Source organism: Mustela erminea, chromosome 5 (genome assembly GCF_009829155.1).
Source record: "Mustela erminea isolate mMusErm1 chromosome 5, mMusErm1.Pri, whole genome shotgun sequence".
Lineage (NCBI taxonomy): Eukaryota > Metazoa > Chordata > Mammalia > Carnivora > Mustelidae > Mustela > Mustela erminea.
Genome location: NC_045618.1, coordinates 88301727 through 88325617, shown reverse-complemented (window position 1 = coordinate 88325617; position 23891 = coordinate 88301727). Strand labels below are relative to the sequence as shown.

General features: G+C 36.7%; 1 long non-coding RNA gene across 1 annotated transcript; it reads right to left on the bottom strand.

Moving 5' to 3' along the window:
- Nucleotides 1–1681: 1681 nt before the first annotated feature.
- Nucleotides 1682–23359, bottom strand: LOC116590000. The gene is made up of 3 exons (XR_004285476.1): nucleotides 23348–23359; nucleotides 20896–20898; nucleotides 1682–1818 (listed from the first exon to the last, which is right to left on the bottom strand). It is a non-coding gene; the product is annotated as an uncharacterized LOC116590000 (long non-coding RNA).
- Between the last annotated feature and the right edge of the window lie 532 nt (nucleotides 23360–23891).

The window sequence follows — 23891 nt, the reverse complement described above, 5'->3', positions numbered from 1 at the left end:
CTTTATGTTCTCAACAGTAAAAATAATTATTAATGTGAAATTTGAAAAATGTCCTTGAAATTAATATTTTGGGCCAAATGCTAAAACAAACAAAAACACTGTAAGTTTACCTGTATTATTATAGTTCTCAAAAAAGGCAAGAATATCCATTACTGAGATGGCTTTCACACTAAAATAATTATGCATACACTATAAAATGATGAATTCTCTCCAATTAAAATATAGAAACATTCAGTTAATTATCAAGGTGATCCACAAATAATAGAGTTTAGAACTGGTTAAGATGGTATTTAGAAAGGTCTGAATAACACAAATAAGGTCTGCATGAAGTAGGAAGGGCTATAACAGGAGTTAGAGAAATAGATAAAAGAGAATTTAAATTAACAGTTTTCAATCCTACCTCTGACCTTTTAATTATCTGAAGGGATGCTGCTAGATTGTAAACAGACATTTCACAATGAATTTTTTACTTCCATTTACTATAATCATTCCAAGTATACCCATATGCACATGTCATCTATAGTAAATATTACAAACTCAAAACAGTGATATATATATTTTTTATCAGCGTAGGTGAGTTAGGAAGCATAACTTACTAGCTTGATATAATACAAGCACACTAGCCTTGTTCCACCTCAGCAGAGTCTCATGGACAGAGCTCTTGGAGGGTAAAGAGACATGTACCTTCCTAAAGAGAAATGCTGGAAGCCCTCCTTATTATTTTTCTGAAGATGCAAATTGTCCCCGCCCGGTCAAGGTCTGTTTTAGAGAATCAGCCCCTCAGCCTTGCCTGCTCTGTTTGTATTCCGTGTCGTTATGTGCACCCAGGACCATTACTAATTGAATATGAGCCAATCAGATACCATCAAGAATTTGAATGACATGGAGTCTAAATCACCAGCGTAGGCTAGCTTGAAAAACAGATTATGCAGAGCTGGAAAGCCATGCTCATTTTTCTACCATGTAAGCATTGCTGCAGAGAAAGCTAGTCAGAAGTGAGAAGCAGGAGAGGAGAGCAAAAATTACATGTCACTTTGACCAAACACACGAAGAGAGGGAGTTTGGGATTTTTTCAAGTTCCCACTTTCCCGTTGGGACTTCTTGCCCTGGTGTTCTCTTTGATTCGGTAAGTTATCTTTGTATTATCTGAGTATTACTCAGCCATCAAAAAGAATGAAATCTTGCCATTTGGAATGATAGGGATGGAACGAGAGGGTATGAAGCTAAGCAAAATAAGTCGGCCAGAGAAAGACACATACCGTATATTTCGTTCATATGTGGAATTTAAGAAACAAAACAGATGAACATAGGGAAAGGAAAGGAAAAATAAGATAAAAAACAGAGGGGCAAACCATAAGAGACACTTAACTGTAGAAAACAAACTGAGGGTTGCAGGAGGGGAGATCTGTGGGGAGATGGGCAATTGGATGATGGTCGTTTTTCACAGAGCAGGAACAAAGAATCCTTACATTTGTAGGGAACTGGGAAAAAACCCAGAATCACCAAAGTACTGTTGAAAAAGAAAAGCAAACCAATTCTGGACTTCAAGCTATACTACAAAGCCGTGGTGATCAAAACAGTATGGTACTGGCCCAAACACAGACACATAGATCGATGGAACAGAATAGAGAGCCCAGAAATGGATCCTCAACTCTATGGTCAACTAATCTTCCACAAAGCAGGAAAGAATGTCCAATGGGAAAAAGACAGCCTCTTCAACAAATGGTGCTGGGAAAATTGGACAGCCACAGCAGAAGGCTGAACCTGGACCACTTTGTTACATTATAACCCCAAAATAAATTCAAAATGGATGAAAGACTTGCAGGTAAGACAGGAAACCATCAAAATCCTTGAGGAGAACACGGGCAGCAACCTCTCTGACCTTGGCCACAACACCTTCATGCTAGACATGTCTCCAGAGGCAAGGGAAACAAAAGCAAAAATGAACCATTGGGACTTCATCAGGATAAAAAGCTTTTGCACAACAAAGGACACAGTCAACAGAACTAAAAGGCAAAACAGAATGGGAGAAGATATTCCTAAATGGCATCTCATATAAAGGGCTGGTATCCAAAATCTGTAAGGAACTTGGAGAACTCAACACCCAAGAATGCTTAAGCTTATTTAACTGAGCCTTTATTTGTTCCAGTCAGATGGTCCCTGATTACAGTAACCACGACTTGATCCAAAAGTAGGAGCAGCTCTGTGCCAAGAGAAATAGCTGAGCGGCAGTGCTGCCTCAGACAGGGTTTCAGTTGAGCTGGTCTCAAAGCCACCCTGCCCTACTGGAGAGAACCATCCAACGTGCTAAGCCTGATGCCCTTTCAGCTGGGCTAGACAGCAATCCTGTATGTGTCTTATTCTCTCCTACTTGTAAAATTGCAGAATTTTCAACCAGCATGGAAGCCTTAATGATCAAATCCAGCAACCTCCTTTGGTAAATGAGAAAAACTGAGAAGCAGAGAGATTGATTCCCTTATTCAGGGCTTGGGAAATTTCCAGTCTAGATTTTTTCACCCGGCCTCTCTCTGCAGGGCCAGTCTATTGATAGAAGGGTCTTTCAAGTTTGTTTTTTTTTTCTTTTTCCTGTTGTAAAAAATTGAAAGGTTCTGCTGCTCATAAAACCTCCACCTAAGTTTACGTATCCAGTTAGAATCATAGTCAGTTGCATATGACAAAACAGCCAGAGATGGTAATGACTTAAACACAAGAAGATGTATTATATTCTATCTCACATAAGATCAGTTTGGAGGCATGCAGTCCAGCATGAGCGTGGTGACTCACTGGTTTTAGGGACCCACCTTTCATTTCTATTTCTTCTCTTTCATTCTTAGTATCTGGCTCTATCCTCAAGGTCACCTCCATGGTCCAGTATGGTGTTTGGAGTTTCATCTATGAAATCATCTGCATTCCAGGAAGCAGGATGTGGGGAAGGGAAAGAGGCAAAGTGGCACACCCTAACCTTCTGTCTTCCCCACCTAATAGTTTTTGCTTGCACCCGCCTGGTCGTAGCTCTAGTTAAATTGACCATTTTACGGAAGCTGAGAAATACATTATTTTAGCTGGGCACTTTGCCACTCTGAATAAAATCAGAACTGTATTATAAAGAATGAGAGTAAATGGATGTTGGGGCAGCAACTAGAAATCTATGACATACATTCCTAGAGTTTTTATCACCAGTTCTTCCTCAAAGGATATGTTTTTGTGGATGTCACAAGATATTTCCATAGTTAGATGACCTCCTAAAACTGCAAGGGTCAAAGAAATCCTTCCTGTACCCTCTCCCTTGGCAGGGAGAGACCCGAGTCTTCTCTGAACCTCTGCCTGGTTCTGGTCTCCACCCACTGATCCGTTTTATCTCACCCTGTGAGGGATTTTGCTGCAGTGCGGGGTGATACCAGCAAGATTAAAATGTGTTCCCCACATATGTTCTACCTACTGCCAAAAATATTTTGCATGGCATTACAGAATCCGAAGCAGGAGAAAGAGACTCCTTAGTCTGTGGCAAAGCAGTCTCTACACCCCATCAAAAGGTCATCTGTAAAATAGCAGATAATAGTGGTTTCAACCTTGTAGGATTTTAAAGATGATCAAATGAGTTAATACATGAGCAAAGCACTTAGGACACATTTTGGAACAGAATAAGTGCCCTGGGAATAATTGTTATTATTTCTCATCATTACTGTTGTTGTTGTTACCACATGGCTTTTTTTTTTTTTTTTAAATACTGAGAAATATTTACTGAGAAGCTAAGATGTTTATGTCCCCAGAACTGAAGTTCCTCCAGAAGAATCACTAATGGGTCTAGATGACAAGAGAGGCATTATGTTCAGGAAGCTGCTGCTCAGATGGCTACTGTAATACATAGTTTATCAAGTTGCTTCATTGATAAAGTGATCCCTTTTAGCGTGAGTATTGTGAGACAGGCTTCTTGCAAAGGAAGTTTCATATCCCTGGGTGTGGGGATCCTCTGAGCCACGGATAGCAATGAGGTGGCTGGGAATAATTTTTTTTTTTTTTTTTAAGATTTTGTTTATTTGAGAGAGAATGAGAGCCAGAGAGATCACAGAGGGAGAGGAAGAGGAAGACGAAGAAGCAGTCTCACCACTGAGCAGAGAGTCTGATGCAGGCCTTGATTCCAGGACCCTGAGATCATGACCTGAACCCTAAGGCAGACCCTTCACCGACTGAGCCACCCAGGAGCCCCATGGGAAGGTGTTTTGAGGAGAACAAATTTACCAAAGCAAGAAAGAGACCTGCTAAACTTGTCTTCCTCACAAGTTTGCATAAATCCATTCCCGGGAAATTGGGTTCCAAATGTCTCTGGATGAAACTTTTGCCAACTGACAACTGGGTTTCTTAACTGCATTCCAATAATCCACATACACTTCTGTGGGCTGGATGGAAATTCAATGTTGTTCTAAATTAAGTAGAGAACAAGAATGTGTTAATTATATGCAACGATGAACCAAGTGTAAAAACTGAAATCTTTTAAGTTTATTCTTTGAGGCATTTTCCTAGTTTATTTAAAAGAAATGAAAGCAAGGAATTGATGAAACCACTTTGTGCCTGAAAAACCTGGATCACTGATAGGACTGTATTGTGAACATGTGACCTTAGTCGTTATTGAGAGGCCATTCGGCCCTCAACAGTAATTTGTAATTAAAGCCTCTGATTTGGGAGTTTTTTTTATCCCTGACACGGCTCTCAGAATGGGTGAGAAAATTCTGAGGATTGACATTTGGAGAGAAGCAGAGTGACTGTATGTAGCTGCCGTAAATCATTTCCAGTCAACAGTGAGGATTGGAGACAAGGGAAGGAACAAAAGGTCTAAGGAAAGAGGCTTCTAGTAAAAAAGAAACACATAATTCTTTTTTTTTTTTTTTTAAGATTTTATTTATTTATTTGACAGAGAGAGACAGCGAGAGAGGCAACACAAGCGGGGGGGAGTGGGAGAGGGAGAGGTAGACTTGTAGACTTCCCGCTGAGCAGGGAGCCTGATGTGGGGCTGGATCCCAGGACTCTGGGATCATAACCTGAGCCAAAGGCAGATTCTTAATGGCTGAGCCACCCAGGTGCCCCAAGAAACACATAATTATATCAAAATGGTTTATACTGACTTACTACAAAAGCGCATTCACCTGGCAATTACTTTTTGGCGACAGGTTAGGAGAGGAAAATTGCCGAGTTTCCATGGACTGAAATTCACTTCAGATGCCTGTTTGAGTTCCTGCAGTTCACATGGAAGTGTGCAAAAATAAATCCTGGAGTAAAATTTTCCACTCCTTATTGTTGCTTAAATCATAAAACATCTCACATGAGGAAAACTAACACTAAGCACTTCTTAGTTGAGGAGGAAGGAGGCAAAGATGATCAGAGTAGATTGCCCAAGAACATGGAGTTGGAATTGAGGAAATTAGCTTGCTTTCTCCATTAACTGACTGCCTTTCCTCTGACTCTCTGGCCAAGTCCCTCCCCTGCTTTCTTAAGACAATTCAGGGAATTGGGAAAAATGGGAATCATTCTTACCACCTGTCTCATCTGTTTGATTCAAATAAAGGTTTAATACCTAGTAGCTATTTATTCATTCTGTATGTCAAATTGACAAGAGAATCAGCTAAATTTGCATATTTGCAGCCCAGTCTGGACAAGAGGAATATGGATATCAACAGATAATATGGATACTGATATAGTAGGCGTTAACATCTGTTGATTATCAAAGTCTGGTATTAACTGGTGTTCATTTCCAGTTAGTAAATGAGCCTTTAACTAATCAGTAAAGATAGTTTAGGGAGTCACTGTGTAGTTAAACAGCAGCTCTCTGCTTTGCCAGTGGGGAGAGAAAGACTGGAGAAACGCAGATGGTATCAGCAAAGTGCATTTGATTCCAAAACACAGTTGAAGATGCTGAAATGAAGATTCTTTCCTAAGGGAGGGGAGCGTTCCATGAAGGGGAAACATGGAGGCTTGTTGGCCTGCAATCTGATTGGGGAAGAGCAAGGTGAACAATAGCCAGAAAAATCCATGAAACTTAACTTTTATAGAAGGAGCAAGTATCACAAGAGGAAAGAGGAAGTTGGGGGAGGTCCCGGGTGACTCACCAGGTTAAGAACTGGAACACTGTCCTGAAATAACGCCTAAAATATCCACCGCCTCAGTACTAATCAAAGAACCTGGGCGATATTAAAAACAAAGAGTATTTAAGATCAAAAAGCAGGACAATGTGATTTTGCGAACATGGCTGGGACTTGGTAGGATACTTTTCTGTCTGACCTTTGTTGTCGAATGAGACCCTCTGTTTGGAGGCTTAAGGCTCCCTGGGTCCTGGTTTTGCAAATTGCCTTTTCTTAGAAGCTGGATCCTGCTCAGGTTCCCTTGGCACAGACTTGGGGTCCACTTAAATTTTTCTTTAAAATTGGTTTAAAAACTGCTTTATTATTTCTATGTGCTATTACAAATGCCTATTGTAGGGGGTCCAGTGGATCTGGAGGCTCATGGCTCATCAAGGTGAAACATATGACCATGGGAGGCAGCAACACACAACACAACAAGCTTTTTGGGCAGCTCTTGAGCGTAGTGAGGAGGAAGTCTTTCATTGCATGACACCACAGGCAAGAGGGGCTCCATCTAGAGGAGCACAAAAGCACTTTTGTGGGAGAAGGGTATCAGAGAGGGAACTTAAATCACATCTAGATTACATTTTTCAGCAGCACTGCAAGGAATCTCTGGGTCGGAGAGCTCCAGAGGGCCGTAGCAACTTGCAGTCTTATGCTCACACTGCTCTAGTTTATCAGTGTGTAATAACTGTCCAGGGAGGTCTCCTAGGGTATGCAAAGCAGGTAGGCTTTAAATGGTTAAAAATTCAAATGAGCTAATTTCTTAAGTCTTTTTTTTTAATGGTTGCTTGGGCTGTTTTAAAAACTGGATGTGTCATAATTTGAGTCTGGTATTGGTGGACTTTTGAGCTAACAAGTTTCAGCCAGTAGTGAAGAAATAAACAAACTGACCTATACACGGAGGTCATCCTTGGCTTATTTATGTAACACCTGTGATAAATACTTCATATAAAAAATTCAAACAATTCAACAAATAAAAAGAGTAAAGTAAAAACCACTCCATATCCTTCAAGCAATGAATAAGTACTATTAATATTTTGATCTTTATTCTTATTTTACACATACATGCACACGCACAGGCATTACAATACAAATGATTTTACATAAACAAAATCACTTTTGGTAGCAAACTACACCAGTCTCTAGCTTTTCTTCATTTGACAGCACTGTTGTACACATAGGGATAAATCTATATTATAATTTTTATTTTTCATAGAATTTTACTGTGTGTATGTTCATACTACAATTTAATTTTATAAATTCTTATTGACATATGTTTAGGTTTTATCCATTTTTTCACTAATACAAACAATTTTTCAGTTACCAATTTTGTGTACCATTTTTCTAATTTTCATAAATTCCTAGAAGTGGGATTATGAAATCAAAGTGTACGAACATTTAGCATTTTTTATGCCAATTACCATATTGCTTCCCACATTTTTTATCAATTTACACTCCCATGTATATTCATGAACTTTAAATTAGGAGGGACTGTCAGGAAGTTTAAAAAAGGAATTAAGACAAGTAAAAGTTGCTATGGGTAAAACTATGTTCTTAAAATGGTGTTTGGAACAAGAAGGTAATCACAGAAGGGATATATTCTTTGTCCCTTCATTCTTGACAGATGATCCAGCTTTAACTTCCATAGAAAGCAGAAGTCAATGGGATCAAAGCTTTCCAGCGCCCCAATGGAATTGAAGTTTTTACCCCTCAAACCTTATTTCCGTTCAGTGTCACCTGCTGTATTAGAGGAGGAGGTATCTCTACTTGTTGCTAAAGCTCTTGATCTCTCTCTGTTTCATACATTTGTCACTCTCTCACTCTGTCCCCTTTAATACTTTAAACCTAGAATCCTGTTCAAAACATCTTCAAAACATTCTAAAAGCAGTACCTTTGACTGTGCCTTCTCTTCAAGTCTTCACCTAGGGCGAAAGAAAAATGTGCCAAGTCCCAAGGATATGAAAGTGCATATAAAAAGACATAGTAGGTACTCCTAAACCCAGCAGAACATTTCTGGGACTCTTAAAAACTTTGTCATACTTCTGTGACATAAAAAAGACTAACGATTGATTCCAGGAGATAATTTATAATCCTCTCCTTAACAAACTAGAATTTAGTGCATAGAATCCTTCCTTGTGGAATAAATTCCCTCTTTGGCCTTGTATCTAGTCCTTTGTCTTTCAGCTTACTCTTCCAGCTTTCAGCTGAACTCTTCTGGAATGACTTAGCTCCACTCTGCTTGACAAGGAAACAAATTCACCCCTGATTTTGCTCTGGTGGTCTTTGTATATTCTTCGACTCTGCCTTCCTCCATGTCACTGCAGTACTCAAGAGAGGTCTACATGTCCTGCCCCTGCTTTCTCCATTTCCACTTATTTTTCAATCCACTGAAATATGATTTCTGTCTCTACCAACTAACTGAAAAAGTCAACAAAAAATGGACTTCTAATTTACAAAGTCAGTGGTTTATTTTTACTTTGCCTTCAGGGTGATCTTCCTATAGAGTTTGACCATTTCTGCCTTGAGATTTTTCTCAGTCTTGGTTTCCTCAGCACTGTTTTCTCATTATTTCCTTTCTACCACTCTGATGTATTCTTCTTAGTCTTTTTCTGGTGCCTTGACCTTAACTGACCCCTTAAGAATTCTTTTTCCTTAAGGCTTCTGTATTAGTCAGTTTTTGCTGTGTAACAAACTACTCCCAAGCTAAGTGGTATAGAATAATGATTTATTCTACTATCATGTCTGTAAGTTGGCTAATGGTCAGATTATTAGACAGTTCAGTTGGCGTTACCTCCAAAGGCAGATCTGATCCATAAGTCTCTCATTCTCTTTTGACTTATAGCCCAGATGGAGCATATATTTTTCATGGTACTGGCAAAAGTACAAGACAGCAAGCCCAACCATGCATATTTCAAACTTTCACTTACATTAAATCTGCTCATATCTTGCCTCCCAAAGCAAGTCATATGGTCTAACCCAAAATCAAAGTCTAAGGGAGTATCCTGTGCTTATCATGAAGCCATGACAAAAGGGGGCTACATCATACTACTGTAGGTGAGGGAAGAATTTTTAATAGTAATGTAACCTATTAAACCTCCTTATCACCTTGAAGGCCCTGCATGATCAGACTTTAGTTTCTTCCATAGTCTTGCTTCTTACAACTTTTCCTCTTCATTGCAAAATTTTAGACATAAAGCTGCATTTCAGCTTCTCTAATGCCATGCTGTTTTTGCTTTGCCTACACAATCTTCAGGTCTTAGTATTAATGTTACTGTCCCAGGAAAATCTTCCCAATCACTCCAGATTAATTCAGAGTCCCTTGTTTAATTTCCTTATAGGGTGTTACAGTTTTCTTTGTCGTATTCACTATGTTTCTGGTAGAATAACTTGTTTATTTACTTTATATCTTCTTCCCTAGAATTTAAATTCCATTATGGAAGAAAGTGTCATTGTTTTGTTAACTATTACATTCCTAGTGTTTCTTATGTACTCGCCATATAATAAATGTTCAATAAATGATGGAGTTAACAAATCTATGTGTTCTTCCTGGATAATTTTATCCAATTAAATGACTTGCACTTCCACCAAATCTAAATCAAGAGCCTCAAAATCTTTCCTGGGCTGCAAACAATATTTCCAACTAAATTTTCCATGGCAACTTTATACTGTGCATGTCTAGAAGTGAAATCTTCTTTCTGTTAATAAAAACATCACAATTTACCTGACTACCTAGGATGTTTAATTTTATGTGTCAACCTGACTGGGCTTTGGGGTACCTAGGTATGTGATTAAACATTATTCTGGATACATCTGTGACGGTGTTTCTGGCTGAGATTAACATTTGAATGGTAGATTGAATTGTCCTCTTCAATGTAAATGGGCTTAATCTAGTGTGTAGAAGACATGAGCAAAACAAAAAGACCAAGCAAGACAGAATTTGTTCACTCTGCCTATCTTTGAGCTGGGTCATTGGCCTTCCCCTTTTTTTGGATTTAGACTAGGATTGGAACTTATACTATCTCTTTTTCTGGCTCTTAGGTCTTCAGAATTGAACTGGAACCATCAGCTACCATCTGCTCTCCTGGGTCTCCAGCTTTCTGGTTGCAAGTCTTGGGACTTCTCAGCCTCCATAATCACGTGAGCCAATTCCTTATAACAAATCTTATATATATATATATATACATATATATATATATATATATATATACATATATATATATATATATATAAAAAACATCCTATGGGTTTCTCTGGAGAACTCTGAGCAATATACCACCCAAAGTCCTGGAAATTGTCCCCAGCTCCATATTTCCCTGAACTTTCACATGTAATTTGTCTCTAAAACCTGCAACTTTTTTACTTCTGAAATGTCTTTTTAGTTATTACTCTGATTTTTCTTCTCTATCATGAATAATATTGGCACAAAAAGTGTAGGAAAACATTGTTAGGAAGGAAAGGAAGTCCAAGATGGAGTAGAACAATCTATGAAAACACCTGGCGGTTCTAAATGTGCTCTAAGTTTCCAGGCCAAGATGAGTCACATCCTACAGAGTGGAGAACATATACAGATGACATCTCCACAAGGGTATGCCAAAAAACGAGATCAAGTAGAAAACTGGTGGAGAGCAGGGGATTCACAAGTGATTGAAGGTCTCAGTTGATACTGTAATCTTACAGGGACCTAAGCTACAATGTCTCATTGTCTGCCTTGGGGACTAGACTTTTAAAATACCTCTTTACAGAAGTAGTGTCCATAAGAATGTCACCACCACAAATTATGGGCTCCCACAAATAAGTAGACAAAATAAGTAGTTGTGCTCCTGGGTAGTGATAAAGAAGGAAAGTAAAAGAAATATATATGTTGTATAATTTAATAGAATATACTAATATGGAATACTAGAACATTTGTATTTGGGCATTTACTCGTTGTTCCTCTTGGGTGTAGTAGGGAAGGGACTAGAGATGACAATACCCCTTCCTCTAATTTGACAATATGTATCTCATTGTCACCATTATAACACACTCATAATGTTGGCTTATATTATATTTGGATAAAAATTAAAAATATGTATTTTTTTAGAGATTTATTTATTTGAGAGAGAGAGAAAGAGTTCAAGGGGAGGGAGGAACAGAGGGAGAAAGAAAATCCTCAGACTCCCCACTGAATATGGAGGCTGAAGTAGGGCTTGATTCCAAATCCCTGAGATAATGACCCCAGGTGAAATCATGAGTTGGAGTCAACCGACTGAGCCACCCAGGTGCCCCTGAACATGTGTCTTTATGAGCTTTCATTTTCATTTAAACAATAACTGTCCTGATTTAAAAATGCATTAAAACTAGATTTAAAACAATAGCCTTGGAAATACAGAATTTAAGGATATCAGTGTAGTTAGCTCTACATACTCAGTATTTAATCAGTGTGTATGTGTTGGAGGAGATGTGTAAATATATACTCAGTGTTCTTTTACCTTTCTGAGATTCCACTATTCAAGTCTATGTTGAAATGTTCAAACTGAAAATCCACATAAACATTTGCTTGTCAATGTCACCTGACTATAAACAGAGGCAATGTGTGATGGTGGGGACAAAGGGAGGAAGCACCAGGAAGTAAAACAAGAACAAATGAGTTTTAAAAAGAGGTTGAAAATGTGTTTCTCTAATACTGGTGGGGATGAAACAGTTCTTTGCAGAACAATTATGCCAGTTAATTAGTATGAAGGTCCAAATGGAAATGATTTTCATAGGCAATTCTACCCAAGATCTAAATATCAAGCTATAACATCTGTTTCCATTTCTATTAACAATAGCGATAAATATAAATCATTGCAGAAATAGCATGTGGGGTGATGGAACAATGAAAAGAAAAATCCCGCTTATTTAAGAACTATAGGATTCTATGATATTAAATGATTGATAAATGTATTTTAAGGACCTAGTCCTTTAGTCACCATCTGGTATTTCTATTTTCCATTATCTCTTCCTTTATTCCTTCATTTGTATGTTCATTCTCTCAAAAATACTTATTAGGCATCCACTCTATATAAAGCACTGTTCTAGGCACAAGAGATTAAGTAATAAAAAACATACAAGTTTCCCTGACCCCTTGGAATTTAGTTTCTAGCAGAGAAGACAAACAAGGCCAGGGATGGCCTCACTGAGAAGGTCTTCATATGTAAAGACTGGAAAGATGTAAGAGTGTTCCTGGTGGATAGCTGGAGGGAGACTATTTCAAGGAGAGGAATAACTGCAAAGGCCCTGTGGTGAGAACATGCATGATGGAGAAATAGCAGGGAGAAATAGCAGGAGAAATAGCAGGGAGGCCAGTGGCTAGAGAGGAGTGAGCATGAGAGAGAGTTGAGGTCAGAGAAGTACTAGGGTGTCAGAACACGGAGGGCCTCATGGGTCATTGTAAGGCCATTGACTTTTATTCAGAGTGACACAGGAAGGAAATGGAGGTTTGGTTTTATTTAAGGAAATTTTTTTTTTCAAATTCTAAAATATATGAAAAAATTGCCAAGATACTGTAGAGGTCCTCTAAACCTTTTACCCGGTTTCCCCTAATGTTAGTGTCTTATATGACCATTGTGGATTTTTCAAAATCAAGAAATTGACATTGCTACAATATTACTAACCAAAGTATAGACTCCATTTGAATTTATCAATTTTCCCACTAATGCCCTTTTCCTGTTTTCTAGATTCTGCTCTAATTGAAGATACCACATTGCATTTAGAAAGGGGTTTTGAGCAAAGAACTGACATGATCTGACCTTCATTTTGCAGTATTACTCTGGCTGCTCTATATGTACTCACAACTCATTTGCTATATACAATATTCCTACTTCATTTATATCAAAACAATGAATACCCATAGTAAAATTACTTGTCTGGTGGTAGATGCTACTTTAGTACCTTATCTAGTGGTAGATATTTTTCATTCAACCTGACATTTAGTAGATGCAACCCTTTAATTCCCATCAGGTATTAAGGTAAATCAGCCATGTATTCAAGAACATATACTTAAAGAAGCCCTTAAATGTTAACTAGAAGAAACGAAGGCTCAGAAACAGGATCATTGTTCAAGAGTACCAATAGATCAACTATCCAAATATGGTTCATCGTACAGGGAAGTTTGTCTTCCAGTTCTGCTTTTACTTTCATTATAACATTGGTATAATTGGGTCAGCTTATTTGGGTCCCAACAGAGTAGCACTTTACAAATATCTCCGTATACAGACAAACTGGTTTCACAAGTATTCCCATACTTAATAATATACAAAAAACACTATATCAGGCATTACCTAGAATAATTTTGTTTCTCAGACTTATGTGTGCAGAGACAGAAGGTCAGGGTGCCCTGGTTAACATAATGTCTGAGTCATGCAATTTAAAGTACCGTGTGATCCAACCACATATTTTAAGTGATTATAATTAAGGTAAATCATTTATAATCTATAAATCCAGAGACTGATTAATTAAATCTCACCATTCCACAGATACCTTGCTATCATTTCCATTAGTGTTAATGAGCCATTGCTTTTTCCTGGTAAATTTACTTAGAGACCACATAGTTGTCCAAATAATAGCTCCCATTTTTCCTTAACATTTCATGTTGAGATTTATTAGTCTTTTAATGAATTCCACTAACCATCAGGGAGACATTTAATGGTGATGTGAATAAAGCACTACTTACTAAAATGATGCACATAGTGTCCTATAAAATGTGTTTTAATTCATATTATTTCCTCTTCACACTCTTGGCATTTGTATACTTCTGCTACCAATGGTAGATAATAGTTTCATTGCCATTTAAGGTAAATTCTTCTCAAAATAAATTATTTTTCTTTTTATTAGAATATCTACTTAGGTCTTACCATGATTATATTTTATCTTTTTATTTTTAGTTTTTATTAAAATTCCATTTAGTTAACATAGAGTGTAATATTAGTTTCAGGAGTGGAATTTAGTGATTCATCCCTTACGTACAACACCAGTGCTCATCACAAGTGCCCTCCTTAATAGCCATTACCCATTCCCCCACCTACCTCCCCTCCAACAACCCTCAGTTTTTTCTCTATAGTCAAGAGTCTGTTTTCAGGTTTGCCTCCTTTTTCCCCCCTATATTCATCTGTTTTGTTTCTTAAATTCCACATATGAGTGAAATCACATGATATTTGTTTTTCTCTGACTTATTTCACTTAGCCTAATAGCCAGCTCCATCCATGTTGTTGCAAATGGCAAAATTTCATTCTTTTTTTTTGGCTGACTAATATTTTATATTTTTATATATTGGTATACATATATTTATATATACAAATATGTATTTATTATTTTATTATATATATTTTATATAATATATAAATAAATTTATGAATTTATTTTCATATATATATATATCATATATATCACCTTTCATATATATATATATCTCACCTTTTCTTTATCCATTCATTAGTGCCTAGACACTTGGGCTCTTTCCATAATTTGATTATTTTTGATAATGCTACTATAAAATCAGGATGCGTGTATCCCTTTGAATGAGTATTTTTTATTCTTTGGGTAAATACCTACTAGTGCAATTGCTGGGCCATAGGGTAGTTCTGTTTTTAACTTTCTGAGGAAACTCCATATTGTTTTCCAGAGTGGCTGCCCCAGTTTGTATTTCCACCAACAGTGCAAGAGTATTCCCCTTTCTCTGCATCCTTGCTAATACCTGTTGTTTCCTGTGTTGTTAATTTTAGCCATTCTGACCAGTGTGAGGTGATGTCTCGTTGTAGTATTGATTTGTATTTCTCTAATGATGAGTAATGCTAAGCATCTTTTTTATATGTCTGTTAGCCATGTGGATGTCTTCTTTGGAAAAATGTCTATTCATGTTTTCTGCCCATTTTTTTAAACTGGATTATTTGTTTTTTGGGTGTTGAGTTTTATAAGTTTTTTATATATTTTGGATACTAGCCCCTTATCTGTTATGTCATTTGCAAATATCTTCTCTCATTCTGTAGTTTTGTTGATTGTTTCCTTCTGGTATGGACATCTTAAATGTTTTGTTCTTCAAAGTTAACTTAGTAAGCACATTTGCTTCAGCTTAAATATTATTTTATTGATTGATTTACCATTCTGAGATTTAGACAAGGCAAGTCTCCTAAAGAAACAAGGAACAGAACATGGATTTTTATAGGAAATATCAAAAATTGCTTACCATTTCTTAACTCTAGAAAATTAAAGAAGTAATTCTTAAAAAAAAAGAAAAGTAAAATTGTTTGGAAGTTAGTACCACTGGATAAGCAGACTGAGAAATGATGGAAAGGAAGTAATTGAAACAAGCAGTAAGTCATGTTTTATGCAAATTTTACCGGGAATTGCAATAAGATCTGATGTTACTGAAGGTCATCTATGGAGGCCATGGTTCTTATGACAATTGCCACATTAAAATTTGGATGATGTCTCTTTGGGGGTTATGTTACAAGCTAATATTTTACAGCGCTTACCCAGAAGGCTTTTTCAACTTTTGGTTTACACAAATCTATTGACCTGAAAGGTCCATCTCTCGTTGTTCTATGTTCACTCCAGTAAAGGAATGATATGGGTTATGTTATCTGTCCTGCCAGATAATCTTCATGCACTGATGTTGTCTTTATTTCTTTTTCTGAATAAATACACAGTTTAAATAATTTTCTAATAGAATTTAAATTAACTGAAGCTTAGTTCTCTTGTAAGATTTTAACATTTGAAATTATAACTATAACTCCAATCACGATAATTTCTATAGCAAAAATGCATATTGAAATTTGTGTGATTTGTATTAAGAGTACCATCTTCCCTTGGTAGATATTGGGCACATCTAGTATGAAATGCGAAAGTAGCAAACAGTCTCTTCTTTCTTCTCTGTTATTATAAATATCTCCTGAAGGAATCCATTGAATATGTCACTTCAAGATAGCATTATCCAATAGGATGGTCTCTTCCAGATGTCAAAAAAGAGGAAATGAATGTATGTATTTACTGCCAACATCTATAATATTATAAAATTGTAATCATATCTATATCTATAATAATAGATGTGTGTGACACTTTATGAAATTGATACTAGTTATTCTTAGTAGAAGCTGATCTTCTGGTTATCTTCGAAGAAGTTGTAATAGTAATAGATAATTATAAATATAAATAAATATATAAATAGTTACTTACGTAACACTTACTGCATGCTTAATAACGTGCTGATTACTTGTATTTATAAGGCTGAAAATTTCTGACACTTTCTTATGTCATCCTTTGTGATCAGTGAGACATCTTAAAAATAACCAAATTATAGCATACAGTGGTAAAGCATGGAAAACATTTTACATAATTCAATGGGAATTTTACTTTGTATGATTCCTACCCATGACATGGAACTCACTATCATTATCATTTGATTTCAACCACTGATACTAACTAGCCTATAAATCATTGAGATTCTTAGACTTAAATATATAGATTCATACACATAGCATAAAATATATATGCATACTAGGATTTCAGTATATCAGTATGTTTTATATTCCATGAAAACAAATTTGAGATAGAGTTTCAATATTATAGAAAACCAAGCTGTATCTATTATTTATGCTTATCTAGCTGTATAACCTATGATTTGAAAATCAATGGCAAATGACCAACTCCATAAACAAATCAGAAACCTACGTAAGTCAGTACAATTCTGACTTTTCTGCTTGCCTTATACCCCTGTATTTTATTAAATTTTATGGGCTTATTTGTCCTAGAAGTCTAGATTGTATTTGCAATCATCTTTCAGGGTCATGCCCTTTCAGTAAGTCTCACATATTCCACCCACCAACCAGAAAGCTGAACCACAGAGCAGTCGCTTCTTGATTACAACCAGGGAGCAATACTAACTAAAATGAGAAAATGTTTACACATGAGCAGGATTGAGGCCAAATGGACAATGATTCCTAGGGTATTGCATCAGGTTCACATTTATACACATTTTTAATACAAATAAATACATCATTTCTTGTTTAAAACAAGTCATATAAAACTGAAACTAAACCAGAAAATTCGAATGTTGGGAAAGTATAACTGCACAATTTCTTTTTAAATAGAAGTTGTCACTGTGAGAAGCTCCCTTATCAGCCCACCTTCACCACCTCCACTATCTTCAAACCTGTACCAGGTCATCTCTTTAGATGACTGTAGAGAAACTCACTGTTAATGCCAATATGAGAGATTAATATGTGAGAAAATTTATATGATTATTCATCTTCGGCAAAAATTCAGATTCCTCAAGAGTTCTTGCCTCAGGACTGGTTTCAATCTTCCTATCTCATCTTTCATTAGTTTTGAGCAAACAGTCATAAGTACTTCTCTTAACTGTACCTTCTTTACCTGCTTTTTTCCTTTTCCTGAGATGGAAGTGCAAAGAAGTAACGCAATGACCAAAGATAGATAATAGTAAGAAGAGGATAAAATAATGCTGTCCTAATTTGAAAAATTAATTATATTGAGTTATCCGTATTCTACTGCAATCCTACTGGTGTTTATGACAGAAAGGAACCATCCATCCAATACTAAAAAGTAAAAAAATGTTGCTAACAGGCAGAAAAATATTGAATTTGCTTAAATCTCATTCTTATATATTAATGGTCAAAAGCATGCATTGAAATAATTAGGTAGTGGGGTGTCATATAAAATTTTTTTAAAGATTTTTATTTATTTATTTGACAGACAGAGATCACAAGTAGGCGGAGAGGCAGGCAGAGAGAGAGGGGGAAGCAGGCTCCCTGTGGAGCAGAGAGCCCGATGCGGGGCTCGATCCCAGGACCCTGAGATCATGACCTGAGCTGAAGGCAGAGGCTTTAACCCACTGATCCACCCAGGTGCCCCGTCATATAAAATTTTAACTTAAAGTTTACTTTGGCATTTGGGATCAACACAATCTTAGATCCAATACTTACCCCAAGCTTTTATCTTAACTACATAAAAAACAATAATAGAGGATCCTGGGTGACTTAGTTAAGCCTCTGACTCTTGATTTAGGCTTAGGTCATGATCTTAGGATTGTGTGATTGAGCCCCACAGGGGGCTTGGTGCTGGGTGTAGAGCCTGCTTGAGATTTAAAAAAAAAAAGAGGGGGGCAATAATACAGGAAGTGCCTTAATCACTGTCAAACATCTAACAGATTTCTTTAGTGAACATCCTGGATTTTATTTTATTTTTTTTTTAAGATTTTATTTATTTTTTTGACAGACACAGATCACAAGTAGGCAGAGAGGCAGGCAGAGAGAGAGGAAGGGAAGAAGGCTCCCCACTGAGCAGAGAACAATGCGGGGCTCCATCTGGGCTCCATCCCAGGACCCTGAGATCATGACCTGAACCAAAGGCAAAAGCTTTAACCCACTGAGCCACCCAGGCAAAAGCTTTAACCCACTGAGCCACCCAGGCACCCTGACATCTTGGATTTTAGAACTTGTATTTTAGTTTTACCTATATTTAGACTTTTTACTCCCTCCTACCTGCAAAATTTCAAATAAAGCTTTTGGTTTGAAGGGATAGTATGCCATCTTTGAAACTGTGATTACTGGCTTGCTTATATATAGTTGTATTACTGCAATGTTTTAGAAAAAAGTGAAGGAATCCTAATGGTTCCATTGGTAAAATAGTTTTATTGGAACATTCTACTATTCTGTGTGGTAAGGATGAAAGGTAAGCATTTAGTCTAAAAAGAATACAGAATACGGGCACCTGGGTGGCTCAGTGGGTTAAGCCTCTGCCTTCAGCTCAGTTTATGATTTCAGGGTCCTGGGATGGAGCCGCGCATCTGGCTCTCTGCTCCGCAGGGAGCCTGCTTCCTCCTCTTTCTCTCTCTGCCTGCCTCTCTGCCTATTTGTGATCTCTGTCTGTCAAATAAATAAATAAAATCTTTTTAAAAAATACAGAATACAACATTTCATTTACTATAGATTGTACTTTATTGTAAAATTTATTCAATTACACAAATATTTATTGAGCCCTTATGAGGTGCCAGAAGCACTTCTAGACTCTAAAATTAAAATGCATTTTAAATATCTTATTTGTGAAGACTGGTTTTCATTAGAAAGCCTGTTTAATAATAACTCTTCTTCAGCTACTAGTCTCAAAACATGTTCTTTTAATCACCTATTGATGTCCGCCACTTATAAAAAAATTACTTCATCTTTTGGATATAGAAATAGTTTTCTGCTTTCAAAAGTCAGGAAGAAATCTGTTATTTTAACCCACTGAGCCACCCAGATGCCCCGGAACTCTGTTATTTTAAAGAAAATACCTGTTTTGCTTCTCCTATTTCATGCAACAAGCACAGTGTGATTCAGAATGATGTTTGTAATAATTACATGGAACTTCTCCTGAAACTTCTCTGACTTTATTTTTGTTGTAATAGCAGTCTAGTGACTCCTCAGGAAATCCTATAAGGAAGACAAAGGGTGATACCAAGAGAGTCCATTTACAAATGAAGACGTGGTAGTTACTCACCCCAGAATCAAGCTCAAATTGGAAAGTCAGAGGCTATTGTTCAAATTCTAAAAACGTAATGATTTCTTTTCTAGCATGTTTTTCAGATTATTGATTGATCTCAAGGTCATGTAATAATTTGTACAATTTCCCTTCAGCTTTGTGCCAGCAATAATTGCTATTTGTCACCAGCCTTGGGGAGGGATCAGGAGGTTGGAAAGGAGGAATGAGGATGTTTTAAGTGACCTGCGAGAATACTATTGATGTCATAGTGTATGTGTGTATGCATTTACCAAGCAACTAACAAGAAGCCAAAGAATTTACAACAAATCATATTAAAGAGCTATAAGGATAAATTTAGAGAGCTGTTTTATTTTATTTTTTTTTAAATATTTTATTTATTTATTTGACAGAGAGAGATCACAAGTAGGCAGAGAGGCAGGCAGAGAGAGAGAGAGAGGAGGAAGCAGGCTCCCTGCTGAGCAGAGAGCCCGATGCGGGACTCGATCCCAGGACCCTGAGATCACGACCTGAGCCCAAGGCAGCGGCTTAACCCACTGAGCCACCCAGGCGCCCTGAGAGCTGTTTTATTTTTTATCTAAGACTTTTTAAAATTATTTTTTCTAGTCATTACTAATATTTGAGGCTTTCTGCCTTTTTCTTTCAGTCTCCCAAGGGAAAATGATACAAGCTATTGGTATTAATATTAAATACTACCTTTAGGGACAATTCTTTCAACGGATAGTCTTTGTATCTATACTACCCTGGAAATTTCTTTCCTTGTGTTCAAATTCCTGGCTGGAGATCTACTAAGAATAGAGTGAGAAACATATCCAGAATGGGGATGATCAAAAGAAACTTCAAGTCAAAAACTAATGTGGTGCGTGGGATTGCACTTTCAGGGAAGTAGTCTTTTGTATTAAGGCATTTTACTAAGTTGTTTCCTAGAGTTTGCTGATATTCATTCTGTCAGAATTCAGTTACCTGGTTTTCGGAATATGTTCAGAAATATGTAGTACTTGTACTAAAGAAAGGGCATTGGATGCTTGTGTGGGTTTGGGGAAAGGCTGTAAAGAGAAGCTTGGGTTGCCATGATCTTTGGGTCCTCACTTTCTGGAATCAGCGATGTTACCTCTTTTTGGCCCCTCTAATCCAGTAAGTCCCTGCATTTAAAGAGATCTCTTAAATGACATTGCCCAATGGCCTACATATCCCAAGTTAGACCTATGCATGGATCACCCTGGCTTCTTGACCACCCCATTCCAAGCTTTGGTTCTATGGACTTTCACACTCTCTCTTCTGGCCTAGATTGTGGTTAGGGCAATAACTAGACTCCCGTGAAAGCTATCACGGTGGCTTGGTGTTCTGTGAGTTAACAGGATTACCTCGAGTCTACTCAAGAGTACCTCTCAACCATCTTTCCTGATCATTTGGGGCCAATCTCAACAGGCTGAGACTCCATAGGTCAGTAAGATATTTAGAAACAGAAGCACCTGCCATCTGACTGCTGATGTTACCCCTGCCATCCAGAGTTATGAGCTCTGTCAGATCATCAGACTCCAGCCCAGATCCCCTGCAAATGAGAGACCTGAAGAAATATTAATTTGCTATCTTCTCAAACTCTACTTTGAGTAACATATCAACTTCTAGCTATAAGTACAATTTGTCCTCTACTGTCAGGTCTGTTATCTGATTTGTAGCTTGGAAGCCTAGCTGTTGTGAACCCACAAAGGAAAACTCAAAAGTTATGTAGGACTATTGATTTCTTTTTTCTTGTCCTAGAAGAAACTGTTCTTTTTCTGGAAATTCAGCTGGAAGGTAAGAAAGAATCTAGCCACACAAGAATATGACTATTCATTTTTGTCCTTAGCACTTTCACTTACTTCATATGTAAAAATCATTTAATTCAACAAATATTTATTTGAACCCCTGTTATGTGGCAGACACTGTTCTAAGTACTAGATGTTGTCAGTGAAGAAAACTAACTACTTTTTGTCATCAAGCTTAAGTTACTTCATAGGATTGTTGTAGTAATTGAGACATACGCTATATTTGGCCCAGTGCCTGGCATATAAAAACTATGTAAGATGCAGATTATGTGTATTAGAAAACAGGAGAAATGGCAGTTTTCTAGGTAGAGCTTAATCTAATTGTCATTTGTCATTGCTATGATGAATATTATAAGAATGAAAGATTTAGATTGATACTTTCTAAGTCAAAACACGCCAAAAAATATCCTTAGAGTCAGTTGTAAAATGACATTAATCTATCAGTTGAGATTTCTGATTTTCACAGCTGATATTCTAGTGTGAGTATTAACTCAATCCTAGTGTAATTTACGAAACTTAAATATTAGTTCTGTTACAGCTGCCTTTTTCCATTTTTGAATAATGCTGAGATCTCATCCCGAGGGTATGTTCTCTTTCTTAAGAAAAGACACACATTTGATGAAAAGGATTCTTTGAAATATTTTAAGATGCTTAAAAAGAGAAATTTGCAATATGATTTTCCATTATTAAAATATGCCTCAATCTTTTAAGAAATGCTTCCATTTTTTTGCTATGAATGAGAATCAGTTGAAAATCAGGTATTCAGTTGTTTGATCTTTAGAAATTGAAGATATCTGACAGCTTGCAGAATTATGAGTTTCCTTTTTAAAAGTTCGACACTTTTAATAATAATCACCTTATTTTGTGTTAAAGTCCTCAATAGTGTAATAAAAATATTGTTCTTTATTATGTAAGGAATCTCTAATGGAACTACAAAGACCAGAATGTGAATCATAGTTGGGAGAATGATGAGATTAGCAGTACTACTAAGCAAGAAGAAAAAAAGTCTAATGGAACTTAATTTTTTTCTAGTGATTAGAATATTAAAACTGTAATGCCGTTATAAGACATGCAATACACATATAGTAAGAGACAATCCACATTGAATTTTAAAATCTGTTGTAAAATTAATAATGAAAGAAAGGATATATATACCATGATTTTATGAAATAAACACTGGTACTGTTTGGCAATGGTGGGAAATTTCCTCAACCTAATACAGAAAACTCATTGTTAAGAATTGAAACCTAATCTTATGTGCTGTTCCTTTTGAGTTCCAAATGATACCTTTCTCAAAGATGTCTTTATGTGTCTCTACATGAGTTTAAATTTGTTTTAAAATATCTGAACTCATTACATATAATTCAGGATGACTCTGGGATTTGTGTTAAGGGCAGTGTTTGAATTTGGTGTCCAGGCTTCTAGACATAGCCAGTAGTAGATGCTTTTGTTTGTCAGAATCATTGCCAACCTACAGAACTTTCCCATATAATCGATGAACCCTGTGATCATTCAAAATGCATAAAGGTGGGGGCTCTTGGGTGGCTCAGTCTGTTGAGCATCTGACTTGTGGTTTTTGCTCAGGTCCTGAACTTAGGGTCATGGGCTCAACCCCCATGTTGGACTCCATGCTTGGTGGGGAGTCTGCTTGAGATTCTCTCTCTCCCTCTCCATCTGCTCCTCCCCCCACTCACACATATTCCCTGTCTCTTAAGTAAATAAATAAATAAATCTTTTAAAAAACAGAATGCATAAATGTGACACATTTTTATGACAAAAACAGTTATGTTCTTTCTATTTATATCCAATAGATATATTTATATCTATGTACATCTATTTATATCTTTCTATTTATATCCACTTTATGAAGACTATTTTGTGGCAAGTTGCAATGTCTCATTAACCCCATTCTACAGATGGAGAAAGGAGGAAGGAATTGTCTGTTTGCCTTCTTACTGTCTTTGTGCTGATACAATGGTTTGTGATTTGTCTAACAGAATCATTTTAGCAATTTAAAATGGAGTGTAATCTCTCAGACTCCTATGAACAAGTGAGTACATGCTGTAGTTAATAAAACTTCCTTCAAGGTAATTTGGGTGATCCAGCACACTTCTTTACGGAAGCTAAAAAAGAAGGATCACTTGGAAAGAGATGGTATTATATCTAAGATTCTGAAATGTTTTCTATCTGATGGCCCAGTAAGGGATACAATAATCATGAGGGTAAGCAGGGATAATTCAGCAAGTCTTTGGAGAGGCCTAACTAGTTGTACTATCACATTATGCTACCTTAATTCTCTGCATAGTGCTTATTAATTAATGCTAATTTTTTCTTATTTAGTTGATTGATTTGTTTATTTATTACCTGTCTCCCTTTACCAGAATATGAAGGGTAATTGAGGAGGTAACATTTAAACAGAGATTTATAGGATAAGGAAGAGTCCAGGAACTGCCAAGGA